At 35.4% G+C, this 8,057-nt stretch overlaps 1 long non-coding RNA gene and 1 pseudogene across 2 annotated transcripts; one reads left to right on the plus strand and one right to left on the minus strand.

Annotated features, from left to right (window-relative positions):
• Window positions 1-254: 254 nt before the first annotated feature.
• Window positions 255-8,057, plus strand: part of LOC107062065 (CO(2)-response secreted protease-like) — a 16,889-nt pseudogene continuing 9,086 nt past the window's right edge.
• Window positions 1,969-6,273, minus strand: LOC107062062 (uncharacterized). Of its 2 annotated transcripts, XR_001474404.1 has the most exons (4): window positions 5,819-6,273; window positions 5,103-5,236; window positions 4,653-5,006; window positions 1,969-2,201 (listed from the first exon to the last, which is right to left on the minus strand). It is a non-coding gene; the product is annotated as an uncharacterized lncRNA (long non-coding RNA). The 2 variants fall into 2 exon arrangements; XR_001474403.1 differs by having other exon boundaries at window positions 4,653-5,236.

Here is an 8,057-nt window from a genome sequence, read left to right on the forward strand (position 1 = left end):
GCCCCACACCATGCAAAGCGAAGCCCGGTATTTAAGTGGAGAAGGGTAGAGGGGCGGACCCATTATCCACCGAATTTAGAAGGCTGTGATTGGTCCAAAAGGCGGGTCACAGACAGATTTCTTAGTTATAAAAAAAAAATAAAAATAAAGTCAATCACCTAAAGTCACATCTAAAACAGTTCCCACCGATGTAGAACTTAATGAAACTTTCAAGACACTATCTTCTAAATTATCATAAACGCTTGTGAACAACCATGAGAATTAAGGAAGATTTGGTAAAGCAACATGCAAAAGTAGCCAAGGAAGCTGTCTCAGGTAGAACCTTATTTCCTAGTTTATGTTGGAACTCGTTCTCTGACTTTAATAGTGGTTTTTATTTCCAATCATTAATAAATAGCAGTATGATATTTGGTCCTTCCTCATAGTTTTAATTACTGATCAAATAAGTTTCATACATGAAGCTACATAGCAATCAATTTCGTCTATGTTGGTAATAATTCAGTTCGTATCTTTTAATGTCAACAGAAACATTAATTAGTTTTTGTTTGTCTTTATGGTTGAAACAAAAGAGAAATTCTTGGAGTGGTATCTGTATATCTCAATACTGAGAAATACCTTAACACAACTCATTCATGGGATTTTATGGGGCTCATTGCTGATGAAACAATGGAAATCCCAGATTTTTACACCAAAATATAAGTTAATGTAATCATTGATTTAATTGATACATGTGATCATTTTTCTGTTCATTCAGCTCAAGCTATCTTAATTGCAACTATCCTTTTCCAGTTAGGTGAAAGATATGATCATTAGTTTAGGTCGGTCCCTTCATTTGTTGTGTTGTCACGTAAAAGGCTCTCATTTCAGGTTACTTTTGTTTCAAAGAGTAAAATAACGTAACTTTGAAAAAGTGTTGTGTTTGTCATTTAGGTGCATATGGTTGAACTTGGGGATAATAGTTTCTTTAGTATTCTGTTTCCTTTTCATCAAGTATAGGATAAGTTTTATCACTCATCAATCAATTCTTGGTTCAATCATTTGCGAATGATCAGATATGTTTGCTTAGATTTTCTTTAACTCAAGTTTATTCAGTTTTTCAATTTATTCTTTGCATTTGTTGAACTCCTTGTCAATGTAAAATCATCTCTTTATTCACAAACTTATTAGTTTATCTTTAGCCGGCACCCCAGCTTCTTTGTTTCTCAAACTAATTAGATCTTAATGTTAAGCTCTTACGACATTTACTGAAACAGGAATTTGACCTGAATCTCCTAGTTTTAGTGACACCAACATGCCTCCGGTGCCAACTGAATGGAAAGGAGAATTCCAATCTGAGGAAACATTCAATGTCTTAATATGCAACATGTTTCTTTTATTTCCAACCATTTCTTGTAGTTTATTGTTTTGTTATATATATGATAAGTGCAATAAGAATTTTATCTCATATAGGAAAATAATTGGGGCAAGATATTAAATGAGTGGTTATGTAGCTGAAGCAGATGACCAGAAGACCATGTTCAATTTTTCCAAGGACACTACTAGTAATGCAAGTCATACACCTTCAACTGATGTTGGGAGTTACATAGGTAATATAAATTACATAGGTTTGGCATCTGCAGGAACTAGAGGTGGTGCCCCAATCACTACACCAAAAGAGACCTTTAGCGGCAATTGATTTTTCTTTTAGCGGCAATAGTTATTGCCACAAATACATTTACCGGCATTTGATTAAATGTCATTGGATCCAATGTCGCTAAAGCCTTTAGTGGCATTTATATCGGGTGCCGGTAAAAACCCTTATTATTGATTACTTTTAGCGGCATTTACTATTGCCATTAAGCTACTTTAGAAACAAGCATATTTGTGGCATTTAAATTCACCTTAATTCACATATTTAACCCTCTTTTCTAACATAAAAAACAAAATTCACAAGAGAAATAAGTTCGAAGGTAGTAAAAGAAGAATTATCAAACTCAAAACAATGTCATTCACTTAAAATAAGAACAAACAATCTTAATACATTCAATTTCTTATCTTGTAGCGGTAAAGAAACTATGAATGATCAAAATAGAAAAAATGTGTTCAACAATGGAATAAATAAGGCAGTTAAGCCGGTGTATGTTCCCTAATGCAAAATGTGACAGCTTTCTGGATCAGCGTGTCATTCCTTGAACAATCTCGCCATTTGAATGTGTATGCCACTGTACACATATAGCGGTAGATGGTTAGACGACAAAAAATTGACATGCCAATTACATATCTTACTCACTAAGATCTAAGTGACTAAAATTCAAAATAGAGACACAATAGTAAAGCACCACGCCCATGGTCCCGTCATGTACCTAGTTCAGATATAATATTTCATATCACAACTAAGGAATCAACTGATAAGCAACAGCCTCGTTAGCAAGAGGAATAAACTAAAGTAATCCCTTTTCAAATCCACCAAGCAGTTCATGTATATGACGTCCTGGCAAGTCTAAAGTAGTAACACACCAACTCAAACACTAAGGAGTGGATAATTGAACTGAGGATGATGTCAAATATATGTTTGGCAGTGTAACAAACAAGATAAGTAGTACAATATCAACCCTAAAAGGGATTTAAGGCTAAATCTACCCACAGTGTAGTTTGTTTCAATGAGGCTTCACATTCTGAACCATACCACCACAATTTGTTCCTAGGTCCAAAATTGCAGCTCTGATTTTTATCCATAATATCACTTGAAACAATACAACTATTCAAATAGTGAACGGAAGAACAACCTACAAGGTTACAACCAGAATATGTCTCGTTAAGGAGCAATAATATTCTGGGTGAAATAGTCTTAGGTGTAGAATGTTTAGATGGCTTCAACTGATTAGTGTGTGTTATTTCTCAGGCCTATGGAGCAGATAGGAAGGAACTCAGAGCTACACTACCCTGAGGGCTGTGTTTGCATTTTTTGATCACCTTTTCATACGCACACGAGATAAAGCTATAAGTACAACAAATAATTGTGATGGTAAAATGATTGGGCTTCATCAAGCATAGTGACTGAAATGGTTTGTCTTAAATGTAGGAATTTCCTTCCTTGTCAATGTTTCCTTTCTCTAACTGTAAACACTATTCTCGTGTATTTCCCGTTTTCCTCTATTCTTCCATCTTAGATTGTAATAAATTCGGGTGTAGCACAACTACACAGTGTTTTTTCAACTTGAGTTGTTTTTACATTCAAATCACCATTTTACGTCATTACTTGAGTTGAGGGTTTTGCAAAACAGTCTCTCAACCTCCTTGAGGTAGGGATGAGGTCGGGGTACACTCTAACTTTCTCTTGCTACACTTGTGAGATTATACTAGGTATGTTGTTATCACCATTTTACCTCGTTTATTCATTAGATCATCTTAACAGTGTAAATAGACGTTAACCTATCTTGGTCCCCTCAGTAGTCACTACACCCTAGCAGGGTCCTATCAACTTTTATAAATAAGAAAGCACAACCAGTTGTATTAGTAAAGTCTCAAGTTAGAGTAATCTTCTCTCCAAAATTCTCTCTGAAGAGAACAGAAATGAAACAGATCCAACTAAGCAGCATATAGAAAACGGTAGTACCCGAGCTCAAGCATGTAAAGCTTGATGTATAAGCAGAATATCAACATTTTGTATAAGCAGAATATCAACATGAGTAGGCTATATGTCGAAATCATATATCTAAAGATTAGCATGTTTATTAATCACAATAGATAAACAAGAGTCATCGAGCAAGTTGAACGAGCCTTCCCCCATCACAGAACTATCGAAATACAAACTTTCAACATATATTCAAAAGAAATTAGTAAATCAAATGAAATCCAGAATGTAAAAAGACCAATAAAATCACAAACCCCAGAATTGAGAAGCATAAAACAAGAATCAATAGCTTGACATTACACATATAACCAAGTAATGGTAGTATTTTTTGGACAGCCAGAGCTAGGTGTTTAAACAGTGGTACTTCCAGCACTATGTTGTTGACATTGGTAGGAAAAATAAGGTCCCGCTGAGAAGGAAACTACAACCTAGGTACCTCAAAATAATCACACAGTTCTACTTAATATTATTTATAGCAAGGATCTACAGATTGCTTACTAATGTCATCATAAATTTGTGTTTTCTCCTGCCATAAGGATATTTCTTTTCTCTATATATGAATTTTAGCTAGTGACCCCGTTCAATGACTTATAATTCTATTTGGTTAAGAGATGTGTGAGAAGTGTATGAAATATTTCCCCATATATACACTGATACTTTTCTTATGGCAACATTGAAAGAGGGAGAAGCTGCTGCAAAAGCTAAGGAATCTAAGAAGAGCAATCATGTATTTCTATTTGTCCATCAATAGAAATTTATACTATGTATTTATCTATGTATTATTGATTCTTATATCTATGTATTTATTTTCTCATAATTTATGTCACAGAGTTGGACCGATAAGCTTGAACCCCAAGAAAAGAGAGCAACATTTAGATAACAAGGAAAAAATATAAAAGGCGGGCGGAAAGAGATAACGAGTAGAACTGGACACAATTCAGACACAAACAATTAGCACACAAAGGTATGACTTGATGAGACTCTAATTTTACAATCAGAGCGCGAGTAAATGGATAAGTCAAGCAAGCAGATTTGGTACCTTCACCGTGTATCCATTCTCAAGAACCTTCAACTGATCAAGATCTTCTCCGAGTTACAGGGGTCTTGGTTCTGATTCTGATATGTTTTCAGAAACTTATAATCATAGCTCTAGATATGAAATAAGTGAAAGACAATTGCTCAGTCATACAATATATGAATGGAAAATTGTATTGAAAATATTACACAAATATATTTCTTTCTTCAGTGGCTTCTCCATATCTGAGATTTAAGACTTGTGAGTAGCTGAAAGATTTAGGCTATTATGTATCTGAGATGTGGAAAAATAGGTGGAATTCTTGTAACCTGTACCCAAAGAGAGCTCCAGGGAATTCTTCTACCAAGAATTTCATCCCTGTAAGAAAAGCTACCGCCTAAAATAGAAGCAATCATACAGTTATACTAGTCTGGCATACTATTGAAAGAAAAAAAAAGAGCAAAATGTCTAAACCTACTTTCCCATTTACGGGGAGATCACAACATAAACTTTTGACTCTGACATAGTTTAGTACAACTTCTCTGTATCTCCACCAGTTGTTCCCACTACCAAAGGTACTCCAGCTTTGTTGTATAATTAAGCATTATCTGCAAATTCATGGTGGAAATAAGAACATTGCAATGGCTCATTCCACACCGTCTTCTACTCTCCACTAAAGACATGCGTAAAAGATATCACAGGAACCTACCTATGCTGGTAAAGCTTATTTATAAGAACTTCAGCATCAAGACTTTTTTCTAACAAAATTAACCAAAATATTCATAATAAAACGGTTCTCCATGTCTGCCTATAATACTTAGCTTCTATTGGCTCCAGTATTATTCGCTTATACCACAAAGGTTCCAAAACATACTCATAATTTGCTAAGTTACAATGTAGCAGGATATAGCATACAAACAAAACATAAGCTTCACATTGACATCAAACACGAAATATCAAAACAATAAGATCAATGTATCGCGGAATTCAGCAGTTTATCAAGAACAACACAACAGTTCATCAGTTTGCTAAGTTATAATGTACTCCAATGAATAGATGTTTATCAAGCATCTAATCAAATGCATATTCAAATGTACAAAGACAGAAGACATGAAAAAACTGAAAAGTTATAAAAATCTGAAGCCACCGGAAGTGATGATAAGGGTAAAAAGAGGAGAAAGATGGAACACCTCTTGCCAGTAATTTGTCTTCGGCGAGTGACGAGTGAAATCATCATATCGACCTCTTTGTTACCTCCGGCAATTTGTAAAAAGCGTCATTGCTAAGCCTATCCCTTATTGACCTCATTGTTATTGTCTCCACCAGCTGCTTAGCACAAATGTTTGCTCTGAATGGCCCCCCGCACTCGATTCTTAGCACGGAACCCTAATTATACTTACAAACACGAATTGAAGGAAATTGAGGACTGAAAATACCTAAGGCATGGATTTGGGGGAACTAATTCGCTTCAGAGAGAGCGCCCAGCGAGGGAGAAGCAGAACGAGTGATTTTCATTTTTCTTAATGATTTGCACTAATAAGGAGTATCTTTTACCTGCAAAAGTATAAATGCCGCTAATAAGTGACTTTAGGTTATAAATTAGCGGCAATTAACTAATTGCCACTAAAACCCTATTCCGGTGTAGTGAATGGCCACGATAGCAGTGTATGCAACTTGTTGGAGTTCTGGTTGCTATGATATTGATATATTGGCTGTATTTGATGATGCAATTAGAGATGGGGTGTATGCCATTTCTGTATCTTTGGATCCTGATGCTCCCCAATAAGATTATTTCAGTGATGCTATTTCCTTGGGGTCATTTAATGATATTAGTCGTGGGATACTTGTGGTGGACTCAACTGGAAATGAAGTAACCTCTGGTTCAGCCACAAATTTATCTCCCTGAATGATCACAGTTGCAACCAGTCCAACCGACAAAGATTTTACCTCTGATATTATACTATAAAATAGAGTTCGGCTCATGGTTATCACATTTTTTAATTAATTTACACGTTTAAGTAATTTTCAATATGTATATCCTCAATATGTTCTCATTTTTTGGGAGGGTGAAAGTCTTCGCTTATATAAAATGAATACATCTTCAAGAATCATACTTGCTTCTTAAGGTTATGCTGGATATTTCACTCCCTATCAATTCAGGTACTCCCTATTTTTTAGATGTAGATATATATGCATTGAAAATTATATTGAAGTACTTTTCCCTTTGTTTTTCACTAGTTATTGCTTAGATAGTTCTTTGAATAGAACTAAGGCTAAAGGGAAGGTTCTTGTGTGTCGACATGCTGGAAGCTCAAGTGAGTCTAAGCTAGAGAAAATCATTATAGTTAAAGAAACGAGTGGAGTTCCAATGATCCTTATTGATGAAGTAGACAAGGGTGTGGCCATCCCCTTCAACATTCCAGCAACAACTGTTAGGTAAGGGATTGGAAACAAGATCCTAGCTTACATTAATAATACACAGTTCACTTCCTTCTTAGTGGCTATTACAATTAGTTTTATTATTCTTTGATGTTATAAGTCATCATCTCATCCAATTTCACATCTCTTTTAAATTAACAGCTTTCCTACGATAAGGGTTCTCTCTTCTAAAACGTTTTTGGGAGCTCAACCTGCTCCTCGAGTAGTAGCTTTTTCTTCAAGAGTTCCTAATTCATGAACTCCAGAAACTTTGAAGGTAATTTGTTTGCTTATGATAGTATCATATATAGATTCTAGGTTAAGCTTGAAATGTCACTTGCATGCTTTGCTTAAATTTTGAAATAATGATATTATAGAGTTCCTAATTCTCGAACTATGCTAGATAGTTTAAATCTGAGTCAATGGTTGATAAAGTTGTAGATTTTAGGTAAATCATTTAAACAAATTTAAGGATGCTAAGCTTAATCCAATTTTGTGTGACCTCTGACTTTGACCAAAATCCTATTTTATAGCCATTCACCACCCTAGATATTGGTCTTTATATTGTTTTAGAGAAGAAAAACTTATACAGTAGCCTCATCTTTTTCAGCATAGTCCCGAGCTCCTGGCAATATGGAATAAACTTTGACATAGCCTATTGTCACGTCCCGCCACTTCGCAGTAGAATTTTGCGTCCGGATAGGGGCGGAAGGGTCTAGAGTTGTGGAGAGGTTTCCGGAAGACTCTAGAACCCTTTAGATTATTCCAGAAGGCTAGAGAATTCCCTAGAATTCTCTAGAATAACTTAGAAGGCAATGGAAGGTCCTAGAGTGTGTAGAAAGTTCTAGAGCTAGGACCAAAGTGTAAATAAGTGAGGGACTTGTAAGTAATTTTAAATTACACTTAGGCCCTTAGGAGTTAGTATAAATAGAGGTGCCCCTCATTTGCAAGGCACCATCCAAGTTGTAAGCAATCTTCCAAAGCCAATACAAAAGCCTTCTTCCAAAAAGC

The sequence above is a fragment of the Solanum tuberosum genome, unplaced genomic scaffold (assembly GCF_000226075.1).
Source record: "Solanum tuberosum cultivar DM 1-3 516 R44 unplaced genomic scaffold, SolTub_3.0 scf00188, whole genome shotgun sequence".
Lineage (NCBI taxonomy): Eukaryota > Viridiplantae > Streptophyta > Magnoliopsida > Solanales > Solanaceae > Solanum > Solanum tuberosum.